At 43.4% G+C, this 14,111-nt stretch overlaps 1 protein-coding gene across 2 annotated transcripts in view; it reads left to right on the top strand.

Moving 5' to 3' along the window:
* PIP5K1B (phosphatidylinositol-4-phosphate 5-kinase type 1 beta) overlaps positions 1-14,111 on the top strand; it is a 571,896-nt gene that overhangs the window by 54,181 nt on the left and 503,604 nt on the right. For both annotated transcript variants that reach the window (XM_061200361.1, XM_061200362.1), the window contains exon 2: positions 4,627-4,790. The gene's annotated coding sequence lies outside the window, so the exon portion shown is untranslated. The remainder of the gene's footprint in view (positions 1-4,626; positions 4,791-14,111) is intronic.

Genomic DNA, 14,111 nt, shown 5'->3' with positions numbered 1-14,111 from the left:
ATTGATTCACTCATTTACCACGTCCTTAGTGCAAGTTCTAGAGGACACCACTGATATCCTTCCCAGGTCCCCAGCTTTTCTGTGCCACACAGCTAGCTGCTCACAGCTTCGCCTTTCTTCTAACTTTTGACTGTGACTGCTGAAGTCACCTTGTCCACTTAGAGAGTCTGGGAGTTGATGACCCACCATGCCCTCATGGCCTCTGCTGCTTAATGACTGACCTTACTGTGGAGGAAGCATTTGACATACCACCTTCCTTGCCTCCCAAAGGGACAAACTCTGAGGTGCAACTGATGCTCCAGAGCTCCCCTGGGACCCGGAGACCGGGACTTTCTCCTGGCATCACACCATTGCTTGACTTCATCCTCTTTTCTCTCTTGCCTCCACGATCCCTTAGCAACTTCTCCCAGGACACGTCCTTAATAAATCGCATATGTTTTTTAATTAAATTATTTTTTTTAAATTTATTTTTAACTTTTTATTTTATATTGGAGTATAGTTGATTAACAATGTTGTGATAGTTTCAGGTGTACAGCAAAGTGATTCCATTATACATACACATGTATCTATTCTTTTTCCAATTCTTTTCCCATTTAGGTCATTACATAATATTGAGCAGAGTTCCCTGTGCTATATAGTAGGTCCTTGTTGGTTATCCATTTTAAATATAGCAGTTTGTACATGTCAATCCCCAACTCCCTAACCATCCCTTTCTCCCACCCTTCCCACCTGGTAACCATAAGTTCAGTTCTCTAAGTCTGTGAGTTTGTTTCTGTTTTGCAAATAAGTTCATTTGTATCATTTTTTAAAGATTCCCCATATAAGTAATATCATATGATATTTTTCTTTCTCTTTCTGACTTACTTTACTCAGTATGACAATCTCTAGGTCCATCCATGTTGCTGCCAATGGCATTATTTCATTCTTTTTAATGGCTGAGTAACATTCTGTTGTATATATGTACCACATCTTCTTTATCCATTCCTCTGTCCATGGACATTTAAGTTGCTTCCATGTCTTGGCTATTGTAAACAGTGCTGCAATGAATATGGGGGTTCATGCATTCTTTTGGACCATGTTTTTCTCTGGATATATGCCCAGGAGTGGGATTGCTGGGTTGTATGGTAGTTCTATTTTTAGTTTTTTAAAGAACCTCCATACTGTTCTCCATAGTGGCTGTACCAACTTACATTCTCACCAGCAGTGTAGGAGGGTCCCCTTCTCTCCACACCCTCTCCAGCATTTATTATTTATGGATTTTTTGATGATAGCCATTTTGACTGTTGTGAGGTGATATTTCATTATAGTTCTGATTTGCATTTCTCTAATAATTAGCAATGTTGAACATCTTTTCATGTGCCTCTTGGCCATCTGTATGTCTTCTTTGGAGAAATGTCTATTTAGGTCTTCTGCCCATTTTTTGATTGGGTTATTTGTTTTGATGATATTAAGCTGCATGAGCCGTTTGTAAATTTTGGAGACTAAACCCTTGTCGATCACATCATTTGCAAATATTTTCTCCCAATCTGTGAGTTGTCTTTTCATTTTGTTTATGGTTTCCTTTGCTGTGCAAAAGCTTTTGAGTTTAATTAGGTCCCATTTGTTTATTTTTGTTTTTATTTCCATTACTCTGGGAGATGGATCGAAAAATATCTTGCTGTGATTTATGTCAGAGAGTGTTCTGCCTATGTTTTCCTCTAAGAGTTTTATAGTGTCCGGTCTCACATTTAGGTCTTTAATCCATTTTGAGCTTATTTTTGTGTATGGTGTTAAAGAATGTTCTAATTTCATTTTTTTGACTTGTAGCTGTCCAGCTTTCCCAGCACCATTTGTTGAAGAGACTGTCTATTCTCCCTTGTATAGTCTTGCCTCCTTTGTCTTAAATCAATTGACCATAGGTGTGTGGGTTTATTTCTGGGCTTTCTATCCTGTTCCATTGATCTATTTTTCTATTTTTGTGTCAGTACCATACTGTTTTGATGACTATAGCTTTGTAGTATAGCCTGAAGTCAGGGAGCCTGATTGCTCCAGCTCCATTTTTCTTTCTCAAGATTGCTTTGGCTTGCACTCGTATTTTTGGTTCAGGGTCTGCTTCTGAGAAAACACCATCTAAGATAAACACCTTCTACATGCCAGACAATGTGATTATGTTCTAGTGTAAGAGACCATAGTGGAGAAATTAAAAAATGAAATAAATGGGTTTTAAAATGTCATTAAACATCGTGGATCTCTAATGAAATGCATGGTCTATGAGTCAGGATCATGAAAGAAAAGTGATGGTATACTCAACTTACATATGGGTGAAGGATCCATACTCAGAAAACTATAAGACGCAGGTGAAAGAAATTGAAGATGACACAAACAGATGGAAAGATATACCATGTTCTTGGATTGGAAGAATGAATATTGTTAAAACGACCATACTACCCAAGGCAATCTACAGATTCAGTGCAGTCCCTCTCAAAATACCAATGGCGTTTTTCACAGAACAAGAACAAATAATGTTAAAATTTGTATGGGAACACAAAAGACCCTGAATAGCCAAAACAATCTTGAGAAAGAAGAACAGGGCTGGAAGAATCATGCTCCCTGACCTCAGACTATACTACAAAGCTACAGACACCACATCTCCACTTCTTACCTTGTTATTTGTACCCTCAATCATAGACCCACCTTGCCTCTCCTCACTGTGATCTTTGCTCCCGTCTTGACTCTGGTTCAGATTCTCCTCCAGTTATGCTCCCCTGAGTAATATCTGCTTGCCCTCCTCTTATCACTACCTGCAGGATCCTTTTCTGTGAGACAGCAGCCTCTGGCAGCACCCTGCCCTCCTAACCACTAGAGGGCAGTGCTTCCAGCCTAGGGAGCAGAACCCAGCTCTCCTTCCCCACCCCTACCCCCGACAAGGAGACAAAAATCAAAAGAGGGCTGCCTCAAGAGCTCTCAGCTCACATGATCGCTGCCCATCCTAAGAAAAGTCTTTTAACACTTCCTTTTTAAAATTTTTGCTCTTTCCTACTCCCTGGGTATGGATTCCATAGGCACTAAAAGGCATACGTGTATTCAGATAGGAGATTATGTGTTTTGCAAAGAGGGGAAGAGTTCAGACGTTCCCGCTAGAGTCTATTTAACCTATTGCATAAAACAGAATTCTAATCAGCTATTACCTCGTTTCTGACTCCACAGTGGATTCGAAAGAGGGTGGAGTCAGCAGTGGTGTTAGAAATGGGCAGCGAGATAGTGAGGGAACAGGTGAAAATGGAAATAGAAACAAGAACTCAGAATGCAGTGCAGGCAGTTCACATGCAGACCACCAGCTTTGTAGTAGAAAAAAGTAGGAGAACTGTACTCAGACCTCAGCCACTTTTTAGCACTTTATTGCTCTTATTTATGGGCACAGAGTCATTTTTTACAAGGAAAAATATGAGCCTCCTAGAAAATGGTTAATGTCGGTCATTGTACTTTGTTTAAAAAGTCAGTGAAGAATGTAATGCACCTTTTTAAAAATGTTCGTCTTCTGGTTAAATAGTAATAGTTAACATTTGCTAAGTACAATGAGCTAGGCACTGTGCTAATATATTTATTACATTCTTTAATTGTCATAACTCTGCAAGGTAGGAACTGTCATCATCCTCATTTTATAGGTAAGGAAGGTGAGGTTTTGAAAAGTTGTCAGGTGCCTGCCTGCCACCCAGTTAGCAGAACCAGCGCTGGAATTAGGCATGACAGCCCATGCCTTTAATCACTATCTTCTATCTGCAAAACCTGACAAACGTTATAGTGGTTCAAAGGCTACACCATCAGCTCTCTGGAGCATTCCCTTCATCCATAAACCATATCTGATAAATGGGGCAAAATCGTACTACTGAAACTGGGTAATTCCAAGAGGATGCTTAAAGTAATGGAATAAACAGAACAATAACAAACGGTATTGAATAAAAAAGACATACAATTCGATCATCCTAAAGGAATGAGAATCGATTTGATTCAGCTTTTAATAAATCTCTGAGGGGGGAAGACATACACCAGCTCTGGCGGAGGTGACTCAGTGTTTACCAATCCGTCAGGTCAAGTTTGTCTTTGTCAGTCCACCGGTTTCTCTGTAGCCTTGGTCTCTGCCATCTCAGAAATGTGGACGTCTTCTCCTGCCCTCCACAAGAGGGCGCTGAGTTTCCCAGCACTGGACCCACCTCATGCCAAGAGACCCGCTGAAACAGGATAGAACCACTAGGGGGAAGCAGTGAGGTCCTTATGCTTCATTCTTCCCTGAGATTTCAAATTTGTACTCTTGGTTTTTGATGTCATCATTTTAACGATGCTCTCATCTGAGAGACATATTTCATCGTGCGTGGATGGTGCCAGAGAAAACCGGGCTCTGCAAATCACGGGGGCACACTTCAGCTCAGCGTTTCCATCTCATCAGGGCGAGTCTGATATCAGCAGTTAACTTTGCAGGAGGCCCCAGGTAAACAGCTTACCTAGTAGAAAAGGCATTTTCTTCTGCTCAGTCTACTCGTAACATTTTGCAGGACATATTAAATCCATTAAACTTTTCCCCGTTTCAAGAATGCGTCATCAATCACAGACAACTGCAACATATCTGATTCTTGTCATTTCTTTTTTGAGGGAGTTGGAGTGAATACAGAAATACAAAGACAATAGGAGGGGTCAAGTCCGGATAGAAGTAGCCCACGCACTCTTCAAATGAGTCGTTTGGGTTCTGAAGGAACTGTGCCACCTAACATCACCACCTGAAGACTCTTCTGGAAGACTACAGAATGCTACATCAGGTATGCACTGAAAAGAGCTCTGAAGTGATTAACTTAATGATGATGATTACTCTGGGTTTGATTTTTCAAGTGCCCTCTTCTGTACATGGGGCTAAGAACACATCGCTTGAATGGATACAGTTAAGATTTTAACACAAATAGAAGTGGGAGATTGGAGACGGTTCAGGATGTTCTTCAACATGGACTAATAAATGGCCATTTAAAATGATGCCGAGGAGTATACGTATTGATATGGAAAGATAGTCACAAGATATTGAGTTTTCTAAAGTAAGTTCTAAAGCAGTATGAGCCCATTTATGTAATATAGATTTATATCCATGCATTCAAAAAAGTCTGAAAGGCATATTTATTATCTCTGGATGGTAGAATTGTAAGTGATATTTCTTTTTTCCCCTTCCTTTTGCTTATCTGTGGCTTCAAAATTTTCTACCCAAACCATGTATTACATGTACGATTTTAAGTTCACCAAAGTATGCACTTTGTATCATTTGCTCTGCAAGGATTTGTTTAGGTAGAGCCTTCTGATCTTTTTACACAGGATGTTCTCAGAATCACACAATTTTCATCCCTCTGTGCTTACCCTGGATCCACAAGGTTGAATTAAGAATGAGCCAGGAACAATTGCTACTCTTATGTGATGTCGTATTTGCCGTCTTGCTTTCAGAGGGCAATGCCACGTCTCCCAACTGTCCCCGCTCAAGGCTCTGGTCCCCAACGCCACCCCAACCATCTGACGTGTCCTGTCTTATTGTATTTCCCAAGCTCTGTGATTACATAGACCTTTTCCTCTTCCTTGATCATCCCCTGCACTTGCAGGGCCCCAGGCCTTTGGTCAGTTTACCCACCACCTGGTAAACCTTTTCCTCTGGCCTCACCTGTCAAAATCTTCTCCATCCTTCACGGCCCATCTCAAGTGTCTCTTCACTTGGAGCCTTTCCTGAATTCCCAGAGGCTGTGAGCAATCCAGTGTTGCGAGGGTGGGAGTGGGAGGGTGATGAAGCCAGACGGTGCTCCTATGGTCTCTGCTTTTCATGGGTGCTTCTCAGGAACAGTAACCACATCCGCGAACAACCAGCAACTTTCGCCCCCCAGCCACCGGTACCACGGGCGTTTATAAAGTGAAGTGACATATCTTAACCAAAAATACACGCAACAGACAAGAATTGGACTCTTACTAAAATGTTCCATTGTAATTCACAGGTTGTTTTAGAGAATTTCAAGAGCATATCTGAACACACCTTTCCCTCTTGAGTCACAGCAAAGGTTTTCGCAGAAATGATTTTGGTGGCCGCTGCTAGTATAAGACGGCGGAAAAAGATGCTCTGGGTACATACAGGGCCGTGAGGAGCAAGTCCACCCTACACGCCCTGGGAGAAATGGCACACCAGTCCCACCCCGGCCTCTGCTGTCCTGGCCGATGGGCACGGGCTCCGCGGGGCAGCTGGAAGACAGCTCCTGCTCAGTCCCTGCACCCTCCCCACCTGAGAAGTCCAGGAGGCCCTGAAGGCCCTTCCATCCTGTTTCCTGGTTCTGTCCTGGTCCCCCAGTGATATCGCCATTTTTCCCACTTTCCAAGCTCCTCCCCGTCCACCTCTCCCGGGCCTGCCCTCAGCCAGGCAGTGGGGGGGTCTCACTGGATGTAAGTGGCCACTAAGGACAATCGCAGCCCTCCTGGGTTGGAGGGGGGCAGGTCCTGACCCAGCTGGGCTCAGCTACTCCTGGGTCCTCAAACACCTCACGTGCTTCCCTCCTGTTTCCCACAGGGCATATGCCTTGACCCCTGCCTGGAACTTGCTATCTTAATTCCATTCCAACTCCCATCCAACCTCCAAGGCCAGCTGAGGTCTCTCTCCCCTAGGGCTCTTCTTGACCGTCCCCATCCCCAGAGCATCTGTCCCCTAGTCCTCACAGCACTGGCCTTGCTGTCATTCATTTAGTCCTGGGCACATGCAGGCTTTGCAGTCAGGCTGCCGGCTCCCAGGCTGGGCCTGACCACTTGCTGGCTGTGTGACTCTGGGCAAGTTACTTACCTGCGGCTTCCTCAGTTTCCTTCCCTGTAAAATGGGAATAATCGTAGTACCTACCTCATAACGTTGTTGTAAGAATTAAATGAACTAAGCCAGCGATTCCTGCTACACAGTAAAAACTTCATAAGTGTTCATTTTCCTCTGGAGAGCACATCTTTCTCAATTTAGTACATTCTTATTTAACATTCTATAATTTACATCTTGTCTTCCTAACAAGGTTACAGCTCCTTTTAGTGCTACGACTGAGCCATTTATCTACAGGGCTTTTTTGTAGTCTTCACAGCACCTACCCCGTAACCTACACACAGTAGGTGCTTAATAATTACTTTCTGCTCAACTTACAAAATGGCAATAGGAGTGTCTTGTTATCTGCAAAATAGACCAAACCAAACTGCCAGTCATAGGTCAGTGTACCTGACTCTGCAAAACAAACCACCCTGAAACATGGTGACCTAAAGACCCTGATGACTCCTTATTTCTCATGATTCTGTGGATTGACTGAGGAGTTCTGTTGGTTGACAGCATTCAGCCAGAGTGTCAATGGGGCCAGAAAGTCCGAGATGGCCTGACTCACGTCTAGCCGTTGGTACTGGCTGTTGGCCAGGTTTCTTGATTCTTCTTGACTTAACTTCACATCCTCCAATAGGCTAGACTGGGCTTTCCAGCCTGGTGGGGGTGTCTCGGGAATCTAGGGTGTTACAGTGAAAGACACATTACCCTGGAGGTCTAGGCTCTGGAACTTGCCGTGTCACTTTCACCATATTCTGTTGATCACAGCGGGTCCCAAGGCCAGCCCGGAGCTGAGGAGTGGAGAAAGAGGCGCCACCATTTGATGGGAGGAGTGGCAGAGTCATATTGCAAAAGGGGTGTAGACAGAGGGAGGCCTGATCCACTGGGGGCTGTTACTGGAAGCATTTTCCACACATCCTTGGTAAGAGGTTTGGTCAACTTGTGAGATGACAACCTCAGTAACTTTCTCTCCCGTGCTTGGTGGTTTAACAAAGGGTTTCACAAGCATTTGCTGTTTTGACCTTCACAACAACGCCAATTCCTCTGAGGCAGGGAGAAGAGGTATTAATCCTCTTTACAATGTAGAATATAAAGCTGAAGTTAGACACGTGCCCTGACTCGCATGGCGATTATTAACAGAATTGTACTAGTGTGACAGTTTCCTTTTTTATGAGTTGTGAAATATTTGTCTTACAGAAAGTGTGGAGAGTAATACAAACACCCACCCATGTGACACCACCTTGCTTAAAGGCTAGACTGTGAGCAACTCATTGGGAGTCCCCATGCCCCGGTCCCAATCACATGCCCTCCATTTCCACATCAGCATTCTCTCTATGGTGATAGCAGCCATCTTGAATTTGGTGTTTATCATTTCCATGAATAGTTTTTACATTTTTATTCATAAATAATACCATTTTGCATCATTTCTAAGGCACATATCTTTTTTTTCTTTTCCATTATAGTTTATTTCAAGATACTGAATTTAGCTCCCTGTGCTATACAGTAGGTCCTTGTTGTTTATCTATTTCATATATATAGTAGTTTGTGTCTGCTAATCCCAAACTCCTAATTTATCCCTCCCTACCCCCCTTTCCTCTTTGGTGGCCATAAGTTTGTTTTCTATTTCTGTGAGTCTGTTTCTGTTTTGTAAATAAGTTCATTTGTGTCATTTTTTAAGATTCCCCATATAACTGATATCAAAATGTTGGTTTCATTACAAAGCTGGATTGGAAGATGTGACATGGCTGTGAAGTCGAGTGGGTTTGCTAATACTCTTCTATTTTAAACTTACCCTCCAAAATGTAAAGCACACATCTTTTTTCATATTTGAATATCTCAGAAATCAGGATGCTCTTATACCTGATGACACCTTACAATAGCTGCCAGCCAGGTGGCAGTCGTGCCATACTACCGGCACATCCTCCAACATCAAAAGTAGCAGGACTGGGCTTCCCTGGTGGCGCAGTGGTTGAGAATCTGCCTGCTAATGCAGGGGACACGGGTTTGAGCCCTGGTCTGGGAAGATCCCACATGCCGCAGAGCAGCTAGGCCCGTGAGCCACAATTACTGAGCCTGTGCGTCTGGAGCCTGTGCTCTGCAACAAGAGAGGCCACGATAGTGAGAGGCCCGCGCACTGCGATGAAGAGTGGCCCCCACTTGCCACAACTAGAGAAAGCCCTCGCACAGAAACGAAGACCCAACACAGTCATAAATAAATAAATAAATAAAAATTAAAAAAAAAAAAAAAGTAGCAGGACTAAACTTGCAGAAAATTGTGGAGACAATAGTGGGGCACTCTTTTTCCCTTCAGGAACCAAGTGGTTGTGAGGAGATCGTGGGTACGGAGGTAAATCAGAAATGTCCAGCAATGTTCCAGAAGGAAGACTCTAAAGAAGCTTAGCTATACCTAACTGTAAAAATAGCTTAAGAACCCAGTGCCAACAACCGTGAGTTCTCTCATGGATTACTTTTAGGAATGCCTTATTACCAACCCTCTAGTTGGATGGAGGATTTATTATGTGGGAAACACAGACATCAGTGACTTTAAGTCAAAAGAATTTAGAAGAGTCAGAATTTACATGTGGAAAAGTTGATTTATTTCACTTCTATTTATTTCACTGCTATTTTACTTTTTTATGCACACACAAGAGTAATATATGGTAAAAAAAAAGTGTCTAATCAAGTATAGAGTATCAAATAATAAGTGACAAGAAAGCATTTTGTCAGAGTTTAATTCTCAGCATTTTTTCTGTCTTAAGGGTGCATAAAGAAATGATAGAACTTATAAACTTTAAGTACAGGATGTCAAGTTGTACCTGTATTTCTGCAAACCATGGCTGTTTGTTCAACATTATGCTTTTGAGATTTTTTCAGTTTGATAAATCCAGCCCCAGTTCATTCATCTTAACTACTGCATAAAAATTCATTGTATAAATATAGCATGTTTTATGTATTGCATTTTATCCATTCTCCTATTAATGGGCATTTAAATTGCTTCCAATTTTTTATTTCAAAGAATACAGTTATGAGCATCTTACTCATAACTTCTTGTGAACAGAATTTCTGGATCACAGGGCACATGTATCTTTGACTTTATTAGACATTCCCAAACTGTTCTCCAAAGTGTTTGTCTAATTTACACACCCACTAGCAGTGGTATGAGAGGCCCCAGTGCAAGAGCCCCTTGACGGGATTCCCAATCTCCTTTCTCATTCCCTCCAACTCACTCCCCTTACATAGTCCAAGTGATCACGAAAACACGCAGCGGGTCAAATCACAACTCAGCTTTACCCCTTCCCTGGCTTCCCACTGAGCTTCCCTGGCCCTAACTGAGCTCTACAGCCTCTTTCTTCCCTTGCTAACCCTCTGTCACAGCAGACCCACCCCTGACATTACAATCCAGCAACTTCAGAATCCTGCTACTTCCTAGCATGACACACACCCCTTCTCTCTCCTCAACCTCTGCATCTGCCATTTCCTCTCTCAGGAAGGCTCTTCCCAACTAAACCACCCTGCCGCACTTGACACCCATCCAACTCATCCTTCATGAGTTAGAACAAACTTATCCCTCTCTTTCTCCTCAGCGTCTCCTTTGACCTCCCTTACACACACACCACTGCCCCTGGAGTAAGTGCCTCTCCGTACCCTCTGCAGTGTATCTCAGACACGCCCCATCCACACCTCCTCACACGGTGCTGAAGTGGCCTCTTTGCTTGTTTGGATCTCGCATTGGACTTTAAGCTCCCAAAGTGGGGGTGGAGGGGAGCAGTGTTGACCTTGCTCACTGCCGTCTTCTCACCCAGTAGCTCGTCCACATGGTCTTCAATACATTCTGTATTTGTTGAGTGAACAAGGGCATGAGTCAAGTCAGCACTGGAACCTAGTCGTTCGGGTCCCAGTTCCTTGAACTTCCTACTACAGGTTCCCACGCCACCCAAGGCAGCTCTTCTTCCTAAACCTACAAATTATCAGCAGAGGGCCAGGTGGGCTACAGAAGCCACCATGAGGGGGAAATACCAGGGGAGGAATTGGGAATTTGGGTGTCAAACTACAGAAATTCCTTTCGGCTCATTGCAACTGAAAGCCTTTAAGTGGGCCCTTGGGTGTTTTGTTTTTTAATTAATTTTTATTGAAGTATAGTTGCTTTACAATGTTGTGTTAGTTTCTGCTGTTCAGAAAAGTGAATCAGTTATACGTATACATATATCCCCTCTTTTTTAGATTTCCTTCCCATTTAGATCACCACAGATCATTGAGTAGAGTTCCCTGTGTAGGTTCTCATTAGTTATCTATTTTATGCATAGTAGTGTATATATGTCAATCCCAATCTTCCAGGTCGTCCCATCCCCTCTTCCCCCCTTGGCAACCGTAAGTTTATTCTCTACATCTGTGACTCTATTTCTGCTTTTTGTTTGTCTGTTTAAAGTATTTTTTTTTTAATTACTTTATTTATTTTTGGCTGCGTTGGGTCTTTGTTGTGGTGCACGGGCTTCTCATTGCGGTGGCTTCTCTTGTTGCGGAGCACGGGCTCCAGGCGCATGGGCTTCAGTAGTTGTGGCATGCGGGCTCTAGAGTGCAGGCTGAGTAGTTGTGGTGCATGGGCTTAGTTGCTCCACGGCATGTAGGCTCTTCCTGGACCAGGGCTTGAACCCGTGTCCCCTGCACTGGCAGGCGGATTCTTAGCCACTGCGCCACCAGGGAAGTCTCTCTATTTCTGCTTTGCAAATAAGTTCATATATACAATTTTTTTATAGATTCCACGTATAAGTGATATTATACGATATTTGTTTTTCTCTTTCTGACTTACTTCACTCTGTGTGAGAGTCTCTAGGTCCATCCACGTCATACAGAGTGGATGGCCCTTGGGTGTTTAAAGGACGAATCTATTCTGTGTAATGAGGGAGCCAAGGAAGGAGCCGGCTGGGCCGGTCCTGTTTGCAGCCACCTACGGTGTACAGCTTGGGTAACAGAAGGCACATCTGGAGGTGTTCGAGAAGAAACTAGCCATTCTCTAAATAGGATGGAAACAAAATGGAAAAGGTTGAGTTAACGTTAAGAGATTAAAAATAGTCTGAGATTATTTTGAAAGAATGTGTCTAGATATTCGATTTGTTTTTTAAGACAAGGAATGAATTTGGCAGACCCTGACAGCCTTCTCCGACAACTCAAGAAAAAGGCAAAACCATTTTTGCCTTTGAAACGTCTATATTGACTCGGGGTTTTGGGCAGAATAACAAAATCCTGAATTTAGGAACCTAACAACTTCCTTCTATGTCAAAGAGCATAGGCTGACATCTCCTAAATCAGGAGTTCTTAAACGCTAGGATGCCTTCAAGTAACCAAAAGGGCTTGTGAAAACACCAGTTGCTGGACCCCATCCTCAGAGTTTCTGATACACTAGGTCTGGGTGAGGCAGGAAATTTGCATTTCTAAAACGTTCTTAGAACCGTAGAAAGGAATGAAGTGCTAACACATGCTACAACCTGGATGAACCTCAAGAACATTATGCTAAGTGAAAGAAGCCAGACACAAAACGTCACGTATTGTATGACTCCATTTCTATGAAATGTCCAGAATAGGCAAATCCGTAGAAACAGAAAGTGATTAGCGGTTGCCAGGGGCTGGGGGAGGGGAAGTAAGGGGTGACTGCTTAATGGGGACAGGCTTTCCTTTGGGAATGATGAAAATGTTTTGGAACTAGGTAGAGGGGGATAGTTGCACAACACTGAGAACGTACTACATGAGGATGAACTGTACACTTTAAAATGGTTAATTTGATGTTATGTAAATTTGACCTCAATTGAAAAAGAGATTCCTGAGTAGTGCTGATACTGCTGGTCAGGGACCACACTTGGAGAGCCACTGGCCTGAGTTACAGCACAGAGAGGGGAAGAGACTGAAGGGAGGTCGACTTCCAAAGTGAATGGAAGCTTCTCTGTAATCCACCAAGCTGGTCTATGACTGAGAATTCTGAAAGTCTGAAACAGGTTGTTATATTGAACCTTAGTTCTCAATTTGGGCTGAGACCCAACAGCTGGCAGCAACTTCCACGTTTCAGATCTAAGCCCTGGACCACCTAAACACAGGTGTTTGAGGTGGCTGAGAACGAGTTTTGCCCTTCTCAGCTGATCATTCACCTCTAGCAGCTTATTCTTTATAAGCTTTACTGGTTTTACAGGATGAGGGGAAGTTGCCAAATAGAGAGAGAATTTCTTTGGATGTAGTCATTGGTGTTCCATGAGTCTGACCACATGCACTGGGGAAAGCATGAGAATTCTTCCCTTTCACCTCATCAACCCTGTCTCCAAACACTATTTGCTATCCTAGGACCATTTATCTTTGTAAAGAACTTGAGAAGGTGGAGACGATTTAATCCCCACTATAATATGTAAAGAGAGGGCTGAACCTGAAGCCAGAAGAACTAGGCACTTTTGAGCACCTTGACCAATTGTTTCCTTTCTCTGTGCTGGTTCCTCATCTGGAAAATGGAATAAGAACAGCCCCTTCATAGGGCTCTTGCCAGAACCAAACCAGATAACTTGTAATTATCACCGTTATTTCCCGCAGTTACAATGTTGCTCTAGTCTTGTCTTCATGGGTCCAATCCCTGTGTCTCACGTCCTCTGAGTGACGCCTCTCCTCACATGGAGGGGCAGTTCTTGATCTTTGTTTCTATGGCGACACATGAAAGATGGTATTTATGTGTGTCACAACATAATATGCATTTGTGCATTATTTAAGAAAAATCACTGCTGCTTCAGAAGACAAGAAATACAAATGGGAAGTGTGGATAGGTAGGTTGGTGACTCAGGGGACATGATAGGGCATACGGAGCATGTAAATGCTGAACAGAGAGAGGAAAGAATGGAGGGACCAAGAGGCACTTAAAATTCGTGATGTAGTCAGTATTCATAAGGCCTTAAATTGACCCCAATGATGATGGCCATTCTGGTCCCAAGAAACACAGTTGAAGACCACAGCTGCTCGTCAGGCTAAGGGGTAAACTACAGCTTTGGCCAAGTGTGCCTGCTCCTGGGATCCTTCATAGGAGCAAACGTGTGTTGTTGACTCTAGACCTTTGATCTGCCAATCTCCCTTGTTCAGATATCCGCTCTGGTCTGTGTACTCATGCTACGGGGAGGGGTAGGATCAGTGGTTGCCAGGAGCTAGTGGTTGGGGATGGGAGGATTGACAACAAAGGGGCGTAGGAGAATTTGGAAGAGGGGGTAGAATTGATCTATATCATGACTGTGGTGGTAGTTTCATGAGTGTATACACACTGGCC

The sequence above is a fragment of the Eubalaena glacialis genome, chromosome 9, assembly GCF_028564815.1.
Source record: "Eubalaena glacialis isolate mEubGla1 chromosome 9, mEubGla1.1.hap2.+ XY, whole genome shotgun sequence".
In the NCBI taxonomy this organism is placed as follows: Eukaryota; Metazoa; Chordata; class Mammalia; order Artiodactyla; family Balaenidae; genus Eubalaena; species Eubalaena glacialis.
This window is presented reverse-complemented; position numbering and strand designations above follow the sequence as displayed.